The following is a 23,104-nucleotide window of genomic DNA, read 5'->3' on the forward strand; positions in this document are numbered from 1 at the left end:
ATCAGAAAGTGGCTGGGACTACCAAGGTGCCTCTCAGACGTAGGCCTCTTTGGTAGAAACGCTCTTCAACTACCACTGCGATCCATCAGCCTGGGATACAAGCAAGAGAAGGCTCGGCTGGTGCTGTAGCTGAGGGAATCCACTGACCAGCTGGTGAGAGCAGCGGGCACCCAGATAAGAACAGGAAGAAAGTGGAAAGCCCAAGAAGAGGTCGACACGGCGATCTGCAGGCTGAAGCACCGTGAAGTGGTCGGCAGAGTTCAGGAAGGTCGAGCAGGCCTTGGGAGGGGCGAGGCTCCCTTGTTCTGGTCAAAGGCTTCCAAAGAAGACCGGAGAGCCATGGTGGTGGCAGAAGTGGCAAGAAATGAGCAGGAACGCCTAAACATCAAAGCGGTGTCCCAGGGCCAGCAAGGTCGTTGGACATTGTGGGAAGGTCTCACAGACAGGACGATGTCATGGTCTGACCTGTGGAAGATCCCCCAAGCCAGGCTCAGCTTCCTGATCAGAGCAACATATGACACCTTGCCTTGTCCCCGAAACCTCCACCAATGGTTTGGTGCCGAGGAGACCTGTCCCCTCTGCAACACCATCAACGCAAGACTCCAGCACATCCTGTCGGGCTGCTCGACAGCGTTGTCGCAAGGCCGCTACAGATGGCGACACGACCAAGTCTTGAAAAGTTGGCAGAGGTGTCAGAGACCTGCATAAAGGAGGCAAATAGCAGCCCTTCCGCTCCAGCCAGACATCTCATCCAATTCGCGAGGGCTGGGGATGGTGCCAAACACTCCCACCAGAGAGCTACTGCGAGACTCCTCTCACCAGGAAATGAGTCGAGCATGAGGGTCGACCTGGGGAAGCAGCTCCAGTTCCCCAGGGAGATCGTTGAAACATCGCTACGGCCAGACCTGGTCTTCTGGTCAGAGGCTTGCAGGACGGTTCTTCTGGTCGAGCTCACTGTCCCATGGGAGGGGGGGTTGGAGGCTGCTTATGAGCGGAAGCGAGCCAAGTACTCTGACCTGGCAGAAGAGTGCAGGGAGGCTGGCTGGAAAGCCGTCATCTGCCCTGTGGAAGTGGGGTGTAGGGGCTTTGTGGGTTCCTCAACTGCCCGCCTCCTCCGAGACATTGGATGCACAGGAGCGGGGCATCGGAAAGCCATGAAAGAGCTGGCCGAGGAGGCGGACAAAGCCAGCTTCTGGCTGTGGCTAAGGAGGAAGCATAAGAGTTGGGGGGAAAACACCTAGGACATCAGCAGGGGGTGGCAGGGAGACATCCCTGCCATCGCTCCGCCACCATGAGACGTTCTGGGGTTAAAGGAGCGAAACGTTGATGAATGGTGGTCCCCAGCTGATGACCCGTTTATACCCACAGAGGTGTTCGGGGAGGTGTCACAGCACACCTGTCAAAAGGCACTGGAGGAGGTGCGTCAGGCAGCAATGCCCAGCAGGAATTCCATCACCTGTATCTTGATACGGTGGAAAAATTGAGACAAAGAAGAAGTGGCCTAAAACAAGTCTTTCTGTGGCAGCGTCGGTGAAAGTTATACATGTAAACAAACTGTTGCGTCACAGTCAACACAACTACGGTGAGTTCAAAAACCGCCAAAATTAGTACGACAAAACGACACTCGCCAAATACTCTCATCAGTGAATCATAAAGACAACCATAATAAACAGTGGGCTTTCTAACAATAAGGAAGGTTTGTGTCATGTGTGTCTTCCTACAAAAACTATATTAAAACAAAAAATTTAGCGGCGCTAAAGAGCTGTGGGTTGCCGACCCCCGCCCTAGAACAACAGACTACTGGACAAACTTCAACAAAACATTACATAGGCTAGGATGAAATTAAAGCCCAGCAAGTGCATAATTATCTTTATCATGAAGTCCCAAGTCACAAACCAAAGGTTTATTGGTGGAACACATGTACCAACGGTTGCAGAAATGCCAGTAAAGAGTTTGGGCCGGTGGTATCAAAGCTCAGAGACACAGAGCAGTTTGAACAAATAAAAAACAATACCATCACCTACATGGATTGCATCAATAAAACATTGTTGCCAGGAAGACTCAAGTTGTGGTATTTTCAGATTAGCATACTTGAAACACTCTTGTGGCCATTAACTGTGTATGAGATCCCCGTCACTATAGTGAAAAACTAGAAAGGGTGATAAGCACGCAGCTGAAGCAGTGGCTTGGAATTCCACAATGTCTAAACTCCATTGGATTGTATTGGAGATGCACACTGGAATTAGCAATATCAGGTCTTGTGGAAGAATTCAAATGCACCAAAACAAAGCGAGTCATGACCCTGTCGGAATCAGGGGACACAGTCCTTGGAACAGCGGCCCCTGAGCCGAGAACAGGAAGGAGGTGGACTCCATCAGTAGATGTTCAATGAGCAAAGTTTGCTCCTCACTTCAGAGATGGGGTTGGCCAAGTCTTGGGCTCATCCAAAAGCTCCGCTGTGGAACAAAGTAACATAACAGCAAAAAAGACGGCTTGTGGTAGACGAAATCAGGCGACATGCCTCTGACTCTGCTTCATTTGCTTTTTTAAACACCTGGAGGGAAATGGGTATCATGCCCGTCTTTTATTCATTGACTTTTCATCTGCTTTTAATACAATTGAACCCCACATTTTAATTAATCAAATTTGAACTCAATTAATAACCGTGTGGGCTGGATTTTAGACTTTTTATCAAACACAACGCAAAGAGTCAGAGTGAATGTTGTTTTTTTTTATCAAACAAAGTGTGCTCCTCGACTGTCTCCCTAAAAGGATGTGTGCTTTCGCCAATGCTTTTCATTCTCTACACAAATGTGTCAGAGAACTTTTAAAAATCTGACTATTTTAAAGTGTGCAGATGACAAAGTAATTGTCAGTCTACTTCAGGGCAATGAGAACAAACATGGGCCTACTGTTGATGATTTTATCAAGTGGTGTGATGCATCATATCTGCAAGTGAACATTCTTAAAACACAAGATATCATTATTGATTTTGGAAGGCAGGCAGGAATTCCTTATGAGGGAACCATTATTAAGGGACAAACTGTCACCGTTGTGCAATCCTATAAATATATTGGGACCATTATTGACAATACTTTGAATTTTAAGGAAAACTGTGATGCTGTATGCAAAAGAGGTCACCAGCGTCTTCACTGTCTAAGGAAATTGTCATACTTTGACAAAACCATGATGATTTTATTTTATCAGGCTTTTATTGAATCGGTTTTATCTTTTTGTCTGGTCTCATGATTTGGAGAGCTGCCTCTGAAGGAGAGAAACCGATTAAGCCAAATAATCAAGTGTTCAAGTCGACTTATTGGTGAGTTTGGAGTCCTTGCATACCCGGCAAGTACAGCGGATTGCCAACTCAATTAGAGCAGAAATCTCCCACTCTCTTTATGGTGAGTTCCAGCTCCTCCTGTCTGGTCGGAGGCTTGTCATGTCATGTCTGTTTTGTGGTAATACCTTTGTTCATTTTAATATACTGTATATGCATGTGCCATTTTCCTGTATTTCACACTGCAAAACAAATCTACCTTCGAGTACAAATAAAGTCACTTGACTAGAAGGCAATTTCAATGGCTATGCAGGAGAGATGGACTAACTGGGAGAGCCTGAAGAAGAAAAAGCTCAGCTGGTGTGCCATCTGCCAGACTGAGGGAGCTAGGCTGAGTTTTATCATCAGAGACCACGTATGACCTGCTACCTTACCCTGAAAATCGGAAACTTTGATACAGAGAAGATCCCGCTTGTTTCTTGTGTCATGCACCAGCAACCCTTAAGCACATTTCGTCAGGGTGCAAATCAAGTCTCACCCAGGAGAGCTATACGTGGCGGCATAACCAAGTACTCAGAGAGTTGGCCTCAACAGGACGCGAACCGCCATGAACAACCTCCCACAAACATCAGCAGGAAAGGTCCATTTCCAAGTATTTCAGTTCATGCTCATAAACTTAGGCTCAATTCGAATACCCCTACTTCGCCCTTGTTTTTGCCCTTTCGCCCTTGTTTTTGCCCTGGCTCCCTGGTTTTTCGTGTTCACGTCATTTAAGAGGCGTCAATCAGGTAGTCGGAAAGGGCGAAGTACCTCCCTCGAAGCGAAGTGAGATCGCAAACCTCCCAACACTATCGAGAGCAAGGAGGAAGATGGCAGATCAGAAAACCAGAGAAGTGTAAGTAACAAGCATAATTAATAATTTTCATAATAATGACACCAGTGGTTTAGTCAGACTTCAAACCTTTGCTACTGCACGCAAAGATTGGCTTCAAGCACCAATACACAATGAAACACATTTTACATACCGCAAGCTGATGCGCCAGCAGTTGCATATTTTGCCAAAAACGTTGCTTCTAAACGGTCTTCTTCTTGATAAAGACAGGCGAAAAAATAAAAAGAGCACAAGCAAAGCTGAACATTACTGAACATCCGTTCTAAAGTGGTGGTTCACTGCCTGACGCCACTACTAGCAAACCCTGAGGTTTGATGACGGAGCAAGACTGGATACACAGGGGCGTATTTGCAGTACTTTGCCAAGGGCAAGGGTAGAGTAGATGAGGGGAAGGAGGGAGAATTCGAATTGAGCCTCAGATTGGTCAGATCTAGTCTTAGACTTCGATTGGTCCAGCAGATGGAATGCCCATAGACATGTCGGTTTCCTACATTTCGTAAATGCAGGCCAAGATCAAGAATACCTGACAACACCAAAGAATGTAAGCATTCTACAGTCTGCTTCAGACTGGAAATTGGAAGTGGATCTTTACAAAAAGCTTGTGTTTTCTCCAGAAATAATAGCAGCAATATAGTCAGGCATGCCATCAGATGGTCTCGAACAACAAAGCTCATTTACATCAAGGAGCTGAGAGTGCCATGAGAAGATGAGGTTGAAGAGGCTTATGAGAGGAAGAACAACAAATATTCTGACATCAGGGCTTGAATTTAACCACGGCAACTGTGGCAAAAGCCGCGACTGCCCTCGTCGTTTGCCGTAAGCCCTAAAAAATTGACCAACATTTGCGGCAAGAACATGCCTTGACCGCCCTTGACTTTTGACTTGTTAGGGATGTAACAGTAAACGATATAATGATAATTTGCGATACAATTCCAGACGGTTAGTAATTCTGTCTAATTTTTTAACCACCGAAAAAACGTAATTTATTCATGCATTTTATGAAACACAAAGTCAGGCACATGCGCACTTGCGTCGTTTGGCTTGATAATCATGGCGGACTAAGGACAGAAACTTTGCTACGGAGATTTCCCCTCGGAGTAAACAGAGCCAAGTGCTTGGTTTAACGTCATTTTCCCTCGCTTCACGCTGTGTGTTTAAGAGCGCACTGCTGTTAGATGGAGACAGGTGTGGGCAATATTGGAGACAGACGCACTTGTCCCCACACTACAAGAATACAGCGAAGGAGAAAACTATTTGATGTTTTGCAGCAGGCGATGTGTTGTGAACATTGTCACAACTTGTTTATAAAGTCTTTACTTTGTTGAATGTGATGTTCACTCATCCTTTATTTAACTGCAAACTGTATCAGTGTTCAAATGACATCAATACTAGCTAAAATGTTTTGTCATCTCATCGAACTGAACGTAGGCTGTGAATATTGTGTATTCGCTGAGAGAGGTGTCACTCCTCTTTATTTTTGTTGGCCAAACTGTTTTACTGAACGAAGAGGACAAAGCTTGTTTATTAGACTTCATCTTCACTAGCCGAACTGCTTTGTGTTTTATTTTAATATCAAAAAGTAAACACAAGGTTTTTTATACATTACGTGTGTTTTTTCATGTCACCAAGGTATTACTTCAAAAATCATTCATGTGACACAGCGTTTTGTTAATGTGTTATCGCGTATAGTTAATTCCTATACGACATATTTCTGCTCAAACTCTTAATGGATCTGTCCCGATACAGCATATACATGTAAATATAAATGTACATAACTTAAAAAAATTAAAAAAATAATTTAAAAAAAATACCTCCCTCTATCAAAATGTAAAAATAGAGATAAAGGCATCATGAAATGACAAAAAGCTGACAAGTTTATATTATTAATGAGGAAAAAAAACTATTTTATATATATATATATATATATATATATATATATATATATATATATATATATATATATATATATATATATATATATATATATATATATATGTATATATACTACCGTTGAACAGTTTGGAGTCACATTTAAATGTCCTTATTTTCAATGAAGATAACTTTAAACTAGTCTTAACTTTAAAGAAATACACTCTATACATTGCTAATGTGGTACATGACTATTCTAGCTGCAAATGTCTGGTTTTTGGTGCAATATCTACATAGATGTATAGAGGCCCATTTCCAGCAACTATCTTTCCAGTGTTCTTATGGTACAATGTGTTGGCTCAGAAGGCTAATTGATGATTAGAAAACCCTTGTGCAATCATGTTCACACATCTGAAAACAGTTTAGCTCGTTACAGAAGCTACAAAACTGACCTTCCTTTGAGCAGATTGAGTTTCTGGAGCATCACATTTGTGGGGTCAATTAAACGCTCAAAATGGCCAGAAAAAAAAAGACAACTTTCATCTGAAACTCGACAGTCTATTCTTGTTCTTAGAAATGAAGGCTATTCCACAAAATTGTTTGGGTGACCCCAAAGTTTTGAACGGTAGTGTATATATATATATATATATATATATATATATATATATATATATATATATATATATATATATATATATATATATATATATATATATATATATATATATATATATATATATATATATATATATATATATATATATATATAGCATGCTTTGGAGCCCCTGCCTCAAAAGAAAATAATGTTTGTCTTGGTGCCCTTCTAACATGCCTTGGTGACCTAAAATATGAGCCCTCCTTTAAGGCAACACTTGCCTTGACCTTAAAAAGTTAAAGTTCGAGGCCGGCCGCTAAAGCATCCCAGAACGGTTGAAAGACCTGCCCAACAGAAGTGGAATCTAAGGGATTTGCAGCAGCATCTACTATCAGTCTGTTGAATGTGGTAGTAGGGGGTCACTCCCTCCAAAAGGCTATCAAGACTGTGTTGAGTGCTGCCGAAAAAAGCAGCAATTGGCTTTAGATTTAACGGAACAACCACAGCTGGACAGCAATACAAAAAGAGATGGCATTCGGCCTAATGTTCACACGGCTCAGAGAGAAGGACACCCCTGCCATGCAGAGTCCACTTGGGGACATGGAGCGTATGGTATAGAGGGGGATGTACCGGGGACGCTGGGTATCTCATTGAGCCCTCTGGAGATGTTGTGGGCTTCAATCAATGAAACTTCGATGAAGCAGGGTGCCCACCTGATGACCCTGATAATGTCTATTGCTCGTATTCCGACACGTGACTCCTTTCCGTAAATGAAATAAAGTGGTGGTCAACCAAGCCAAGATGGCTGTTGTGCAGCAAGCAACGCGCAAGCTATATGAGTACACAAGGGGTCTAGGTCTTCCAGCAAAAAGCAGATATGAGCAAAAAAATCTAACTATGCAATGGAATAGACCCCTATACTTTATCAAAAAAAGATTTGTCGAGTGATTTTAAGGATTATCTGTCGGTGGAGTTCCCAGACATACTGAACTATCTTGTGCTCCGACGTCATCCTAAACGACAAAACAGACAGAAACTTGGAAAAGCATGGAGGTCTACAACTTATTTCTCTGTGGCTAGGTCAAGGAAATTGGTATCAAGACTCTCTTGGATAAATATGCATCGCGTTTGCTCGGGTAAGGTTGCATTTCATGACTACTCGCACCTGACAATTACTGCCACCCGCGACTGCTTATCCATTTAACAAACTAACAATTACTGAATCATCATCATATTAGATTTATGTCCTGTTGTCATATGTACTCTGACACATTTGTGTACAAAATAAACAAGAGGGGAGACGTAAAAGTACCTTTCCTGACAAAAGATCATTGACCCTGAATTTCTGGTTTCTGTTTCTTAAAAATTAAAACACAAACCTAGTAATAACAATACTTCAATAGGAAATACTACAGGAGTAAAGTATTTAAAAAAATATACCAAACAAACCTTTAACAAAGTGGTGACAGCAAACTGGTGCGGTCTTCGACTCTAATAACCTGTACTCTGGTGCGTGCCACTTTTGGCGTCGTCTGTCGTAAATGTTTTTGCACTTTTCCGCCCTTCTTGATTACCTCTTGAGGAACTCTAAAGAAACATTTATCCTTTTCGCAATTTGAACGATTCGTACAGCCGAAAACAACGCAAGCATTGGGCATTTTTCTTCGAGAAAGGCTAAATGGTGCCCAGTACCCATTGAGAACAGACATTGCTTGACCACCACGCATATTTAATGAGCCGGACGTGACGTCATATGAATCCAATAATACACTCTCTTTCACCATTCTACTCTGATGGCCATTTCCAAGAGGCAACTGCTTTTCAGGGATAGAAACATCAAGTCCTATTAGCTTTATAATGATTTAAAAAAAATTAATTACCAGACAAACTACAACAATTAAAGGCCTATTGAAATGAAATTTTCTTTTTTAAACGGAGATAGCAGGTCCATTCTATGTGTCATACTTGATCATTTCGTGATATTGCCATAATTTTGCTAAAAGGATTTAGTAGAGAACATCAACGATAAAGTTCGCAACTTTTGGTCGCTGATAAAAAAACCTTGCCTGTACCGGAAGTAGCGTGACGTCACAGGTTGTGGAGCGCCTCACATCTGCACATTGTTTACAATCATGGCTAGCAACAGCGAGAGCGATTCGGACCGAGAAAGCGACGATTACCCCATTAATTTGAGCGAGGATGAAACATTCGTGGATGAGGAAAGTGAGAATGAAGGATTAGAGGGCAGTGGAAGCGATTCAGATCGGGAAGATGCTGTGAGAGGCGGGTGGGACCTGATATTCAGCTGGGAATGACTAAAACAGTAAATAAACACAAGACATATATATACTCTATTAGCCACAACACAACCAGGCTTATATTTAATATGCCGCAAATTTATCCGCATAACAAACACCTCCCCCCTCCCGTCCATATAACCCACCAATACAAATCAAACACCCGCACAACACACTCAATCCCACAGCCCAAAGTACCGTTCACCTCCGTAAAGTTCATACAGCACATATATTTCCCCAAAGTTACGTACGTGACATGCACATAGCGGCACGCACGTACGGGCAAGCGATCAAATGTTTGGAAGCCAAAGCTGTACTCACGGTAGCGCGTATCCAACTCAAAGTCCTCCTGGTTGTGTTGCTGCAGCCAGCCGCTAATACACCGATCCCACCTACAGCTTTCTTCTTTGCTGTCTTCATTGTTCATTAAACAAATTGCAAAAGATTCACCAACACAGATGTCCAGAATACTGTGGAATTTTGCGATGAAAACAGACGACTTAATAGCTGGCCACAATGGTGTCCCAATATGTCCGCACAAGCCATGACGTCACGCGCAAACGTCATCATACCGAGACGTTTTCAGCAGGATATTTTGCGGGAAATTTAAAATTGCACTTTACTAATCTAACCCGGCCGTATTGGCATGTGTTGCAATGTTAAGATTTCATCATTGATGTATAAACTATCAGACTGCGTGGTCGGTAGTAGTGGGTTTCAGTAGGCCTTTAAGTTGCAATGATATGTAAAAAAAAAAATCCTAGTTTTCTGATATAATATTTTGACTTCATATTCATAATTTTAAGGGTTTTTTTTTCTTTTTAGTGCAGCTGTTTCATCCCTGTTTTCACCTGCATGATTTTCCTTGGCCACGAGGCGGTACGACCTGAGCACGCCTGGCTCCCATCACCATTCCCCTATTTGTACTGATTGCTTGCACCTGCATGCTACCGGTTCCTACCTTCATGAGTCAAGACCGCGCCGACCTTCCTCCTGCCACTTCATGCACAAGTATTTTGTTTTTTTGCTACTTTGTTGTTTGTGGTCAGCCTTATACGCCTTCCTACAGCCACTTCATTTTTATACTTTGTTCCCCTAGTTTTTTTGGTGGCACTGGCTCCTACAATCAGTGCCCTTGTTTTTGTTTTTTTCGCCTAATTGGGATAATAAATTTTTTTTGCCTGTCACAGACGTCTCTTTCTGCTTCTGAGATCCAACTTTGGCTGAGCACTATGTAAGATTTCACATATTTGTATTTTTATTTAATCAAATAAAAAAATTTGACAGCAACTTAATGAAATTGAAACATAAAATATCCTCACAATATTTTTTGGGACAATCTCGGCTTTTTATGACCTAGTAAAACTTCATGCAGTTGTCATATTTAAGATACTGCTTATGGCTTGAATGTAATTAGGAGACAAGGTGCTGGTAGAAAGGTGGCACTATCTCTTGTGTTCTTGAGACTTGAAGCTCACTGAAGCGTATATTTGGCACAGTGATAGGCAGCCATTTTTCTCTCTTGCTCTGCTGCCATAGCAACAAGCTAAAAAAAAAACAAAAAAAAACATGCTGACCTGATGCTAATATGATCTGACAGGGAAAAATGTGTGTGTGTGTGTGTGTGTGGGTTGGAGGGTGGGAGTGTTACTGAGAGAGATACTTTTTGGCTGCAGTGATTGTGTTTGGGCGTGCACGTGTGTGTGTTTGCGTATAAAGCCTATTATTAATGTGCTGCTGTTGTTCTGCTCACACAAACAAAGAGTACGCCCATCACCTCATCCCTTCACTCACCCATGAGCTTACAAAGTTTGTGCAGTTATGATGCTAAAATTACCGTAATTTCCGGACTATAAGCCGCTACTTTTTTCCCTCGTTCTGGTCCCTGCGGCTTATACAAGGGTGCGGCTTATTTACGGCCTGTTCTTCTCTGACACAGACGAAGAGGATTTCAGTGGTTTTAGTACGCAGGAGGAAGACGATGACACAATGATTAAAGACTGACTTTTCATATACCGGTAGGCTGGTTATTTTGATAACGTACAGGCGAGCACTTTGTATTATTTTGCACCGTTGTATTATTTGTACTCTGCACGAATGCTGTTCGCCATGTCAAAGATGTGAAAGTTTGATTGAATGATTGAAAGATTTATTGTTAATAAATGGGATGCTTTGCGTTCCCAAACAGTCATCTCTGTCCCGACAATCCCCACCGTGGTAGAAGGAACCCCTATATACTACAGTAATTACACATCAAAACCCTGCGGCTTATAGTCGGGTGCGGCTTATATATGGAGCAATTTGTATTTTCCCCTAAATTTAGCTGGTGCGGCTTATAGTCAGGTGCGGCTTATAGTCCGGAAATTACGGTAATCAGTGCAATCCATGAAAAAAAAATCTATCCGTTCTAAAGTGGTGGTTCAACTAATGAAATAGTTGTCCTTACCAATAATAATGCAAGCCGTCAAGTTTGATAAAGTCTGACGCTGACACTTGTTAGGGTCACAAAACAATGTGGCGATACCTGTTCGCCCTTCGTCATAAACACAAAACAATGAACTGGGTTGCAAGAGAACAAGACGACGGAGCAGGAGGGGTCTGTGTTGCCAATTTAGCGAGGCAAAAATAAGCAACAGTTGATTTGTAGTTCTAAAAATGTATTCTGCGTTTCATATTTTCCCTTCACTTTTTCAAATGTGGCATGTACCATCAATTGTGCAAATGGGAGGATTACAGTGATAACCCACTGACCCCCCATAAAGATTACAGTCCTATTTTTCCCATAAAGAACAACGGAAAGTGAATTAATCTGTTCCGGGGTCAAACTGCCACCATCATAAAACCTGTATCAACTCTACAGGCAATGTGTTAAATCACGTTGAAGTACCGTATTTTTCGGCGTATAAGTCGCTCCGGAGTATAAGTCGCACCGGGCGAAAATGCATAATAAAGAAGGAAAAAACATATATAAGTCGCACTAGAGTATAAGTCGCATTTTTTTGGGAAATGTATTTGATAAAACCCAACACCAAGAATAGACATTTGAAAGGCAATTTAAAATAAATAAAGAATAGTGAACAACAGTCTGAATAAGTGTACGTTATATGACGCATAAATAACCAACTGAGAACATGCCTGGTATGTTAACGTAACATATTATGGTAAGAGTCATTCAAATAACTATAACATATAAAACATGCTATACGTTTACCAAACAATCTGTCACTCCTAATCGCTAAATCCGATGAAATCTTATACGTCTAGTCTGTTACGTAAATGAGCTAAATAATACTATTTTATATTTTATGGTAATGTCTTAATAATTTCACACACAGGTCGCTCCTGAGTATAAGTCGCACCCCCAGCCAAACTATGAAAAAAACTGCGACTTATAGTCTGAAAAATACGGTATTCTTAATTGTCACGTGAGTGTAAAGGTATTACAGAAACTAAGTAAAATTACGACATAAAAGTGAACTGGAAGGTTTTAGCAGAGTTTAAACAGTCACCTAATGGCATTTTAGAGTTATTGGAATACCGTCACCAAATGGTGTTTTATACACAAAGCAATACTTCACTTAATAGTGTTTTAAAACGTATTACAATATTGTCACCTAGTGACATTTTATAAGTACGACAGCTGAGATAGGGACAAGCGGTAGAAAATGGATGGATGGATGGACAATACTGTCACCTAGTGGTATTTTATAGGTATTGAGATACTGTCATCTGATGGCATTTTTGAGGTATTGCAATATTGTCACCTATTGGCGTTTTAGAAGTATTGTGATATTTCACCTATTGGTGTTTTATAGGTATTTCTGAGAGGGGAAAAGTTGAAAGTGGGAAATAAATAGTGTATGTATTAGGGCTGTGAATCTTTGGGCACCACACGATTTGATTCGATGCGTTTTTGGGGGGTAAAGATTCGATTCAGAATCGATTCTTAATTCCAAATCTATACTTATTTAATAACATTGGATACCAGTTCTATGATTAACTATATTCCTCCATAAAATAAAAAACACGCTCTGATAAATTTCTATATTACTTAAAAGAAAACTGTTTTTCCATCCATCCATTCATTTTCTACCGCTTGTCCTGTTCGGGGTCATGGGGGGTGCTGAAGCCTATCTCAGCTGAATTCGGGCGGAAGGCGGGGTAAACCCTGGACAAGTCGCCACCTCATCACAGGGCCAACACAGATAGATAGACAACATTCACACTCACATTCACTCACTAGGGCCAATTGCCAATTTAGTGTTTTTATCTTATAAAATTACACCCAAACATTTAATAAAGTCAAATACAAATAAGGCAACAAGATAAGTATCCAACACTTCTCTTTTCTAAAGTAAATATGTACAGCATATATGGGCATCTACATCAACAAGTATGTAAATAATTGTAAAAATAAATAAATAAACTTATATACTGTATATATATCATTTGTATTTTTTGAATTAATTTTTGAATTTTTTAAATCGAGTAAGAATCGTTACAAATAAGAATCGCGATTAATCTGAAATTCTATTTTTTTTTTTGACACCCCTTGTAGGTAATAGAGCTGGATGGTTATAGCAAAAATAATAAGGATTATTTTGATTGATATTGAAATCACGATCATTACATGATTATGTATTAATTCGAAAACATGAGTATTTATTCTACCACCAAAACTCAACTTTAAATAGAATAAAATACAAGTAAAATACTAATGATCGTAACAACAATAAAATGAAACAACAATAGCAGTATAGTTAAACAATAACAATTATTTATTTTTTATTTTTGTATTTTGTTTTTTACCTTTTACACAAATTGTATCAGCATAGAGTGTTCTGAGCTTGATGGAGACAATTAGAGGCTGTTTAAAAAAAAAAGATTGAGTCGCTCAAGTTGGGACTGCTGTCCTGTTTGTACGTTTATCTACATCCGTGATGTCGTTCACAACAACACAAGCAGATGAGATGTGTTGTGGGTGTGTGGAATGTTCTTGCTAGCTTTAGCTTGTTAAGTCACTCTTTTAAGTGGCCAACCTGACGTTGTTTAGTTTAGGACTAGTTTCCGGGATGAATGAGCAGTAGGGGGCGCAATATTTTCCCAAACAAATGTTCCTTCTCCTCACAAAGACTGCATTTCGCTCACATTTATGTACATTTTCCTGATAATGGATTATGTTTTATTGGCCAATTCCGTCCGCGGTTACGTGAGCGAGGAAATGCCTTATTTTTTTTCTTGAGTTTAGTGATGACTGATTAAAAATACTGGCACTGTGTCAAATAAAATGTAGCAACCATGGTGAGATCCCAAACTTCTAGTAGACGTCGTCTTGCTTTCGCTCAAACGCTCCTTATTTGTTTCACCGTTAAAAACTCAGGAATTTTCATGCACGCTGCCTGGCCAATTAATCAATTTTTGTTCTATCACAATATTTTTATGGTCGTGAGAAGCCAAAATCAAAAAAATTTGATTAATATTGTATTTTAATTAATTTGCATGGTTATCTGGTTACCTTTCTTCTTGGCCATCACTGTCACCCTTCTGTGGTGGCATCAGATAAAATAACATTAAAAACAAACTAAGTCTTTAAAAGACTAAATGTGCTAACACAGGGGTCGGGAACCTTTTTGGCTGAGAGAGCCATGGAAGTCAAATATTTTAAAATGTATTTCCGTGAGAGCCATATAATATTACAACTAAATGCGTGCATTTTTAAGTAAGACCAACATTAGAGTATAACACGTCTGTTATTCTTTTTAATAACATTTTTTATTCTGAAGCTAACTAATAATGAATAAAATACTTCTTACCAAACACTTATCACACTGAATTCCAATGTTTTTTGTTTTACTTTTGAGGAATATTTTTCTGGAAGATTTGGGTTGAACTGCAAATTAAAACACTTCTGATGAAGTTCCACTTGAGTGAAGGTTTTTATTATAATTCAAAGTGCAAGGACAAAGAAGTCATGTGAGTTGGAGTTACTGGAACATGCTTTCACTCTTCAGCATTAAAAGGTTTATCAGTGACTTCAGTGAGACATTAAATAGAAGCTTTTATGAGCAAATTACATGGAGGACGTGTGTGTGAAGACAGGAAGTCAAGCACCACCCATAATTTGACTCCCCTCAGCACACGCATGACGTCTTCACCTCAAGGTGTGCTCGACATTACTGCATCCACGCCTGATCAAGCTGCAATTTGCTAATTGAAAAGGTGACAAAGAGGATTAGAGCGCTACTGCAGCAGACCCTATTTGCTGAGCTCCACACATGCAGGACTTGTCGGCATCAAATTTAAGACGGGACAATTTAGTCAAGTCACCACAGCAGAACAACGCTACTTCAGCTAGCGTAGTCAAATAGAAGGGGATGAAGTTCTCTATTTGTGTTTTGTAAACACACTGAGGCAAGAGAACAGTTTACGCAATCAGCAGCGTACGCTCTGACATGAACAAGCAGTACATGTCAGTGTATGAGTTGAATCGCAAAGACACAATAATCGCAACTCAGAGGACGGGCGATACATATTGTAGTCTATTATAATAATAATATTTTTCACAATACAGTACATTACTTGGCACATAAATAATAATATAATAATTTCCAAACGGGTTACAAAGCCTCCTAATTTAACTGCTGACATATGCTGTAACATAAAGCTGGGCGATTGTGGAGGGAGATGTGGCCAGCGCTGCCTGCAGGAGCAAAGGTCACCGCCTCTGTCCATGGTGCTGAGGACAGAGCAACATCAGACGGGGGCGTGGCAGTGCTGACGGCGAGACACAGCTGGCAGGTGATTAGGTTTCACAGGTGGTACGTGTTATCTAATCATCTGTTGTCTTTAACAGTAAGCGGCCGAGTGCAGGAGGGGAGAGAGGATACGGATGAGGCTGAAAAGCCGCGTCCTTCAGGAGAGAAACATTTTGTTAAAAACCTATGTTTATTAAAACCTTGTTAAAACCTGCACGCTTGGACAGTGGGACTGCGAGGACGCAATTTCCACAGCGATATATCGAGTTTGTAAGATATATCGATATATTTTTAAACAAGATATGAATTAAGAAAATATCATAATATCTATATAATTTAGTTCACGTTAAAATGACCCAACACCGCTTATTTGTTGTGTTCCTTATTCATCCCCGCTTCCCACTCCCTCTCGACACTCCATGGGCTATTAAACCCCTCCCCTTCCTCCTTCCAAGACGTGCTTGCACATGTAAGAACATCCATGATTGGTTGGCTGTTTACTATGATGAGTCACGATTGGTCGACATTAGGGCAAAACATTAGGGACAGGCCAATCAGAGGAAAGATAGGGCGGGTCATGGAACCAGGAAGGGAATTCACGACAGACATCCCAAATGACGACGAGAGAGTCGGAGAAGAGAAGAGGGAATATTCAAGCGGGCGATTTATATATTAAAAAAACTAGTGGAAGATGGCAGAGGGATTCTCTTCTTGAGATTTTTCTTTTAGCGATGTAGACGACGTCCAGGAAACCCACACTGCGTCTACTTGGCCACATTTGGACAAAGGTATGCACATGGATAAAACATTCGAGTTGTTTACCATGTAAGCCCAAATCAAAACTGTTCTGGAGTTGTCAAGCCGGGCATATTTCGCACGAGAAATGCTGCCAAAAGTGTATGCCAAAGTGAGGAAGATCATAGCCGCATAATTAAAGGCCTACTGAAAGCCACTACTACCCACCACGCAGTCTGACAGTTTATATATCAATGATGAAATCTTAACATTGCAACACATGCCAATACGGCATGTGGGCATACGGTTAGATTAGTAAAGTGCAAATTTAAATTTCCCGCGAAATATTCTGCTGAAAACGTCTCGGTATGATGACGTTTGCGCGTGACGTCACGGATTGTGCGGACATATTGGGACACCATTGTGGCCAGCTATTAAGTCGTCTGTTTTCATCGCAAAATTCCACAGTATTCTGGACATCTGTGTTGGTGAATCTTTTGCAATTTGTTTAATGAACAATGAAGACAGCAAAGAAGAAAGCTGTAGGTGGGATCGGTGTATTAGCGGCTGGCTACAGCAACACAATCAGGAGGACTTTGAGTTGGATAGCAGACGCGCTACCGTGAGTACAGCTTTGGCTTCCAAACATTTGATCGCTTGCCCGTACGTGCGTGCCGCTATGTGCATGTCACGTACGTAACTTTGGGGAAATATATGTGCTGTATGAACTTTACGGAGGTGAACGGTACTTTGGGCTGTGGGATTGAGTGGGTGTTTGATTTGTATTGGTGGAGTGTATGGACGGGTGGGGGGAGGTGTTTATTATGTGGATTAATTTGTGGCATATTAAATATAAGCCTGGTTGTGTTGTGGCTAATAGAGTATATATATGTCTTGTGTTTATTTACTGTTTTAGTCATTCCCAGCTGAATATCAGGTCCCACCCGCCTCTCACAGCATCTTCCCTATCTGAATCGCTTCCACTGCCCTCTAATCCTTCACTCTCACTTTCCTCATCCACAAATCTTTCATCCTCGCTCAAATTAATGGGGTAATCGTCGCTTTCTCGGTCCGAATCGCTCTCGCTGCTGCTGGCCATGATTGTAAACAATGTGCAGATGTGAGGCGCTCCACAACCTGTGACGTCACGCTACTTCCGGTACAGGCAAGGCTTTTTTATCAGCGACCAAAAGTTGCGAACTTTATCGTCGATGTTCTCTACTAAATCCTTTCAGCAAAAATATGGCATTATCGCGAAATGATCAAGTATGACACATACAATGGACCTGCTATCCCCGTTTAAATAAGAACATTTCATTTCAGTAGGCCTTTAAGTTAAGTCACTTACTTGGCGCTGACCAGAACTGTACGTGTGTGACGGTCCATTACATCGTCGACTGGGAATTAAAAAGTGTCTGCCAGCAAATGTATTTTTTATCTGAGTTTGATACATTTTGTATTATTTGCACAGCTATGGTATTTATTTTACGTAGCAAGAATATTTTTCTATTTTATTTATGTCATGTTATTCTGTGCTACTTAAACAGATTATTTTCTGTGTAATACCCATCTTGACTAACTGGGTTAATAAAAGTGCCACTGACTGTTTACAGTACAGTTGTCATTCACTTCAATTTTAGTGAATCTCGCTCAAAAATGAATATATTTGTATGTATACTTTCACCGGAAAATATATAGAGGTTTATATCAAGTTTAAGTAAAAAAAAAAAAAAAAAAAATTATATATATATATATATATATATATATATATATATATATATATATATATATATATATATATATATATATATATATATATATATATATATATATATATAAAGATATACTTTTTCGTCCATATCGCACAGCCCTAACATATCATATAATTTCCAGACCTGTGTGAAGTTGCCCTACGCCCCCATCATTCCTTTGTGCTACCAGTGGGCTGCAAACAATTGTGTTTGTGCCGTTACGGTTTTTAAGTTATTCTAAAATACATTTTCTCACTAGTGATGTCACCCTCCCCCCCAAACTTGTCAAAATCTCACCAATCTTGTCCCATTCATTTGTGCAACAAACATTGTTCGTCCAAATATTATATTGTTTTATGATAACGTTTTATGGTTTTCATGGTATTTTCATGTTATTATTCATAACCAGCAGCCCCGCCCACTTGTAAAAATCTCCCCAAACGTGTTCTATTCATTTGTGCTGCAAATGTTTTTGTCTCGCTAATATAGTTTTTATGATAAACACCTTGCTTTATATGTTATTAACATGTTATTATTCATAACCAACTCCCACTCCAACTCCCCAAACATGCCCCAATTATTTGTACTATGTTTGTGCTGCAAAAATGTTTTGTCTATTATATTGTTTATGATAATGTTTTATGGGTTTTATGTTATTAACGTGTTATTACTCATGAACAGTCCCCCCAACCATGTCAAAATCCCCCCAAATGTTTTAAGTTTTTTATGTTAATACTGTGTTATATCATTCATAACGAGCCCCCCAACTCCTCAAAAGCTCCCCAAACTTGCCCCAACCGTTTGTGCTGCAAAAAACATGTTTTTGTCTCACTTATATAGTTTTTATGATGTTAACGTTTTATTATCCACCTCGCGGCGGCGGGATCAGCAGCTTTCTTGCGGCGGCGAGTGACGGCAGCATGGCGGCGAGGGAGAGGCCCGGCTGGCGGCTAACGGCTGGCAGCAGCGGGACCTTCTCGCGGCGACGAGACCGGCAGGTGACCGCGGCGAGGCCCAGGAGAGGAGAGAGGCTGGAGCGAGGCTTGCCAGGCCGGACGGGAAGGCGAAAGTGCCGTGACACGTCTCGGCAATTTGGTTTGTGAGTTTAAGCCAGTAAAGAAACCGAACTGAAATTAAGAAGAAAACCAAGTGAATCAAGAAAATGAGTGCGAAACACAAGAAATTCGAGGAAGGCTTGGAGGAGATCAGGAAATCGCTTAACTCCCTGTCGGAGGATGTAAGGACAGTGGCCAAACAGCAAGACACACTCATGGAGTTGTTGACCAAAATCAAAATGCTGAAAAACATCATCAAGGAAAAAGACAAGAAAATTGTTGACCCAGAAGCAAGAATTTACGAAATTGAACAGTACACCAGAATGGACGATTTGATTATAAGTGGACTAGAAACCAAACATCGCACATATGCAAGAGTGGCCGGGACTCGCAGCAGGGACGCTGACAAGGACGCCGAAGCCCCGGCAGACGAACTTGAGACACTTGAACGGCAAGTAATTAACTTTTTCTCTAGTAAGAACATGACTCTTCAAAGTGGCAGCATTTCGGCGTGCCATACTATCCCCAGGAAGGACAGCAGAACCAACCCAGCCATCGTGATCCGGTTTGTAAATCGAAAACACAAGACGGAGTTACTACGGCAGGGAAGGAAGCTGAAGGGAAATGGGGTTTACATCAATGAACATCTTACCAAGAAGAACGCTGACATTGCAAGACAAGCACGCATCCTCAGAAAAGAAAACAAGATATAAGCAACATGGACACGGAACTGCAAAATCATGATTCGGCTAAGTGGACCATACGAAGAAGCCAAAGTTGTCACGATTCGAGAGCTCCGCGACTTGGATCAATATAGATGAGACCTGCTAGACTTATGACTGACACGGCTCATCCTTGGCTGGAGACGGGGAAGGCTACACAGCGAGAAGGTGAGATAACTGAGAATCAAACGTTTTCAAGAGCTGAATACATGGACTATAAACTGTATGACTTTGAAAATTATGTTGACCCAGAAAACCATCTGTTCAACTCAATCAATGCTACATGTGACTACTACACCGAGGAACAATTCAATGACAATGTTAGTTTAGATAATACATTTTCTTTAATACATTTCAACTGTAGAAGCTTATATGCAAATTTCTCAAAGATTGACGAATACCTGAAGACTCTAAATGGCAAATTCAAAATAATAGCACTTTCTGAAACATGGATCGATAAAGACAGAGGTATCGATTTCTCCATTGACGGGTATGAGTTGTATCACTGTAGTAGAAGAAACAAGAAGGGAGGAGGTGTGGCCCTGTTTGTTGACTGTGATTTGAAATGTAGACCTGTTGAATGTATGACAGTGGTAATTGATGATTTATTTGAATGTGTAACTGTAGAGGTAGAAATAAAAAAGAAGAGAAATGTTATTGTTACGTGTTTATATAGGACACCTGGATCTAAAGTAGAAGCATTTAATGATAGTTTGGAAGAATTATTGTGTAAGGTGAAGGAAAAGAAAACATTTGTCATGTGTGGCAACTATAACATAGACCTGCTAAGCTCACCCAGAAATAAATCAACAAGAGACTTATTGGATGTGGTTTATAGTAGAGGGCTTTATCCATTGATCACCAAACCCAGTAGAATAACGACAAATTGTGCAACGTTAATTGATCACATCTTTATAAATGACATAAAAAATCATATAAAAAGTGGACTAGTAATTAATGATATAAGTGACCACTTACCTGTATTTCTTACTTATGACTGTCCAATTGATAAAAAGAGGGAGGAAAAAACTCATAGATATGTAAGGAAAAGAACTGAAGAGGCAAAAAATAGGTTTAGGAAGGACTTATTTGAAGCAGACTGGAATGAGGTGTATGGGGGAGAAGCAAATGCTGCATATGAGGCTTTTCTTAATATATCATTGTATGAAAAGCATTGTCCGAATGTATGGAAACAAAGAGACAGCTACAATAAAAAGCCTTGGATTATAAAGGGACTACAGAATGCTTGTAAAAAGAAAAACACACTTTATAGAGATTTCATAAAAGTAAGAACAAAGGATGCTGAAACGAAATATAAGGTTTACAAAAACAAATTGATAACAATAATGAGACAAGCAAAAAGAGAATATTATAATAATTTACTAAAAAAAAATAAAAACAATATCAAAGGAACTTGGAATATTCTGAACAAGGTAATAGGAAAAACATCTGGGCCTACAAACCCTCCAAGCCATTTTATCAATGAGGATAATAAGATGATAACAAATACGAATGAAGTGGCAAACGGATTCAATTCTTTTTTTGTGAATGTTGGACCCAAATTGGCAAAGAGTATTGGAGAACATAAAGATATACAGAGTGGATGGAGAGGGGGAAGCAAAGTGCTACAGTTCATGCTTCTAGGAGATGTTAGTGAAAATGATATTGTATCGGTGGTAACAAAACTGAAAAATAAGACATCAACAGACAGTGATGGTATAGACATGATAATTGTAAAAAAGACTATTGACTGTATCATCAAACCTCTTTGTTATGTTTTTAATCTTTCTTTTCAAACAGGGACCTTTCCAAATAAAATGAAGGTAGCAAAGGTAATTCCACTCTTTAAAACGGGAGATAAACATAGATTCACTAATTACAGACCAGTGTCACTGCTGTCACAATTTTCTAAAATAATTGAAAAAATATTTGTAAAAAAATTAGATAGTTTTATTGAAAAGAACATGCTGTTGAGTGAGAGCCAGTATGGATTCCGGACCAATAGAGCCACCGCTTCAGCTGTAATGAATATAATTGAGGATATAGCAACAGCAACTGATAATAAGAAATACACTTTAGGGGTATTTATCGATCTTAAAAAAGCATTTGATACTATAGATCATTCTATATTATTGTCCAAGTTGTATTCATTTGGTGTGAGAGGAGTAGTTTTAGACTGGCTAAGAAGTTATTTAGATAATAGACAAGAGTTTGTGGATTTTATGGGTAATACATCTGAACAAATTAGGAATTCCACAAGGTTCGGTTTTGGGACCAAAATGTATTTATTTATTTTTTATTTTATATATTAATGATATATGTGAGGCATCAAAATTATTGAAATTTGTATTATTTGCGGACGACACCAACTTTTATAGTTCGGGACACGACTTAAAAGCATTATCAAAAATTATTGAACAGGAAATGATTAAACTTAAAGGCCTACTGAAACCCACTACTACCGACCACGCAGTCTGATAGTTTATATATCAATGATGAAATCTTAACATTGCAACACATGCCAATACGGCCGGGTTAACTTATAAAGTGACATTTAAAATTTCCCGGGAAATATCCGGCTGAAACGTCGCGGTATGATGACGTATGCGCGTGACGAAGTCAGTTTAACGGAAGTTATGGTACCCCGTAGAATCCTATACAAAAAGCTCTGTTTCATGTCATAATTCCACAGTATTCTGGACATATTTTGCAATTTGTTTAATGAACAATGAAGGCTGCAAAGAAGACAGTTGTAGGTGGGATCGGTGTATTAGCAGCGGACTACAGCAACACAACCAGGAGGACTTTGTCGGAGAGCAGACGCGCTAGCCGCCGACCTCACCTTGACTTCCTACGTCTCCGGGCCGCCAAACGCATCGGGTGAAGTCCTTCGTCCTTCTGCCGATCGCTGGAACGCAGGTGAGCACGGGTGTTGATGAGCAGATGAGGGCTGGCTGGCGTAGGTGGAGAGCTAATGTTTTTAGCATAGCTCTGTGCGGTCCGGTTGCTAAGTTGCTAAGTTAGCTTCAATGGCGTCGTTAGCACAGCATTGTTAACCTTCGCCAGCCTGGAAAGCATTAACCGTGTATTTACATGTCCACGGTTTAATAGTATTGTTGATTTTTTATCTATCTTTCCAGTCAGGGGTTTATTTTT

The sequence above is a fragment of the Entelurus aequoreus genome, linkage group LG11 (assembly GCF_033978785.1).
Source record: "Entelurus aequoreus isolate RoL-2023_Sb linkage group LG11, RoL_Eaeq_v1.1, whole genome shotgun sequence".
NCBI lineage: Eukaryota > Metazoa > Chordata > Actinopteri > Syngnathiformes > Syngnathidae > Entelurus > Entelurus aequoreus.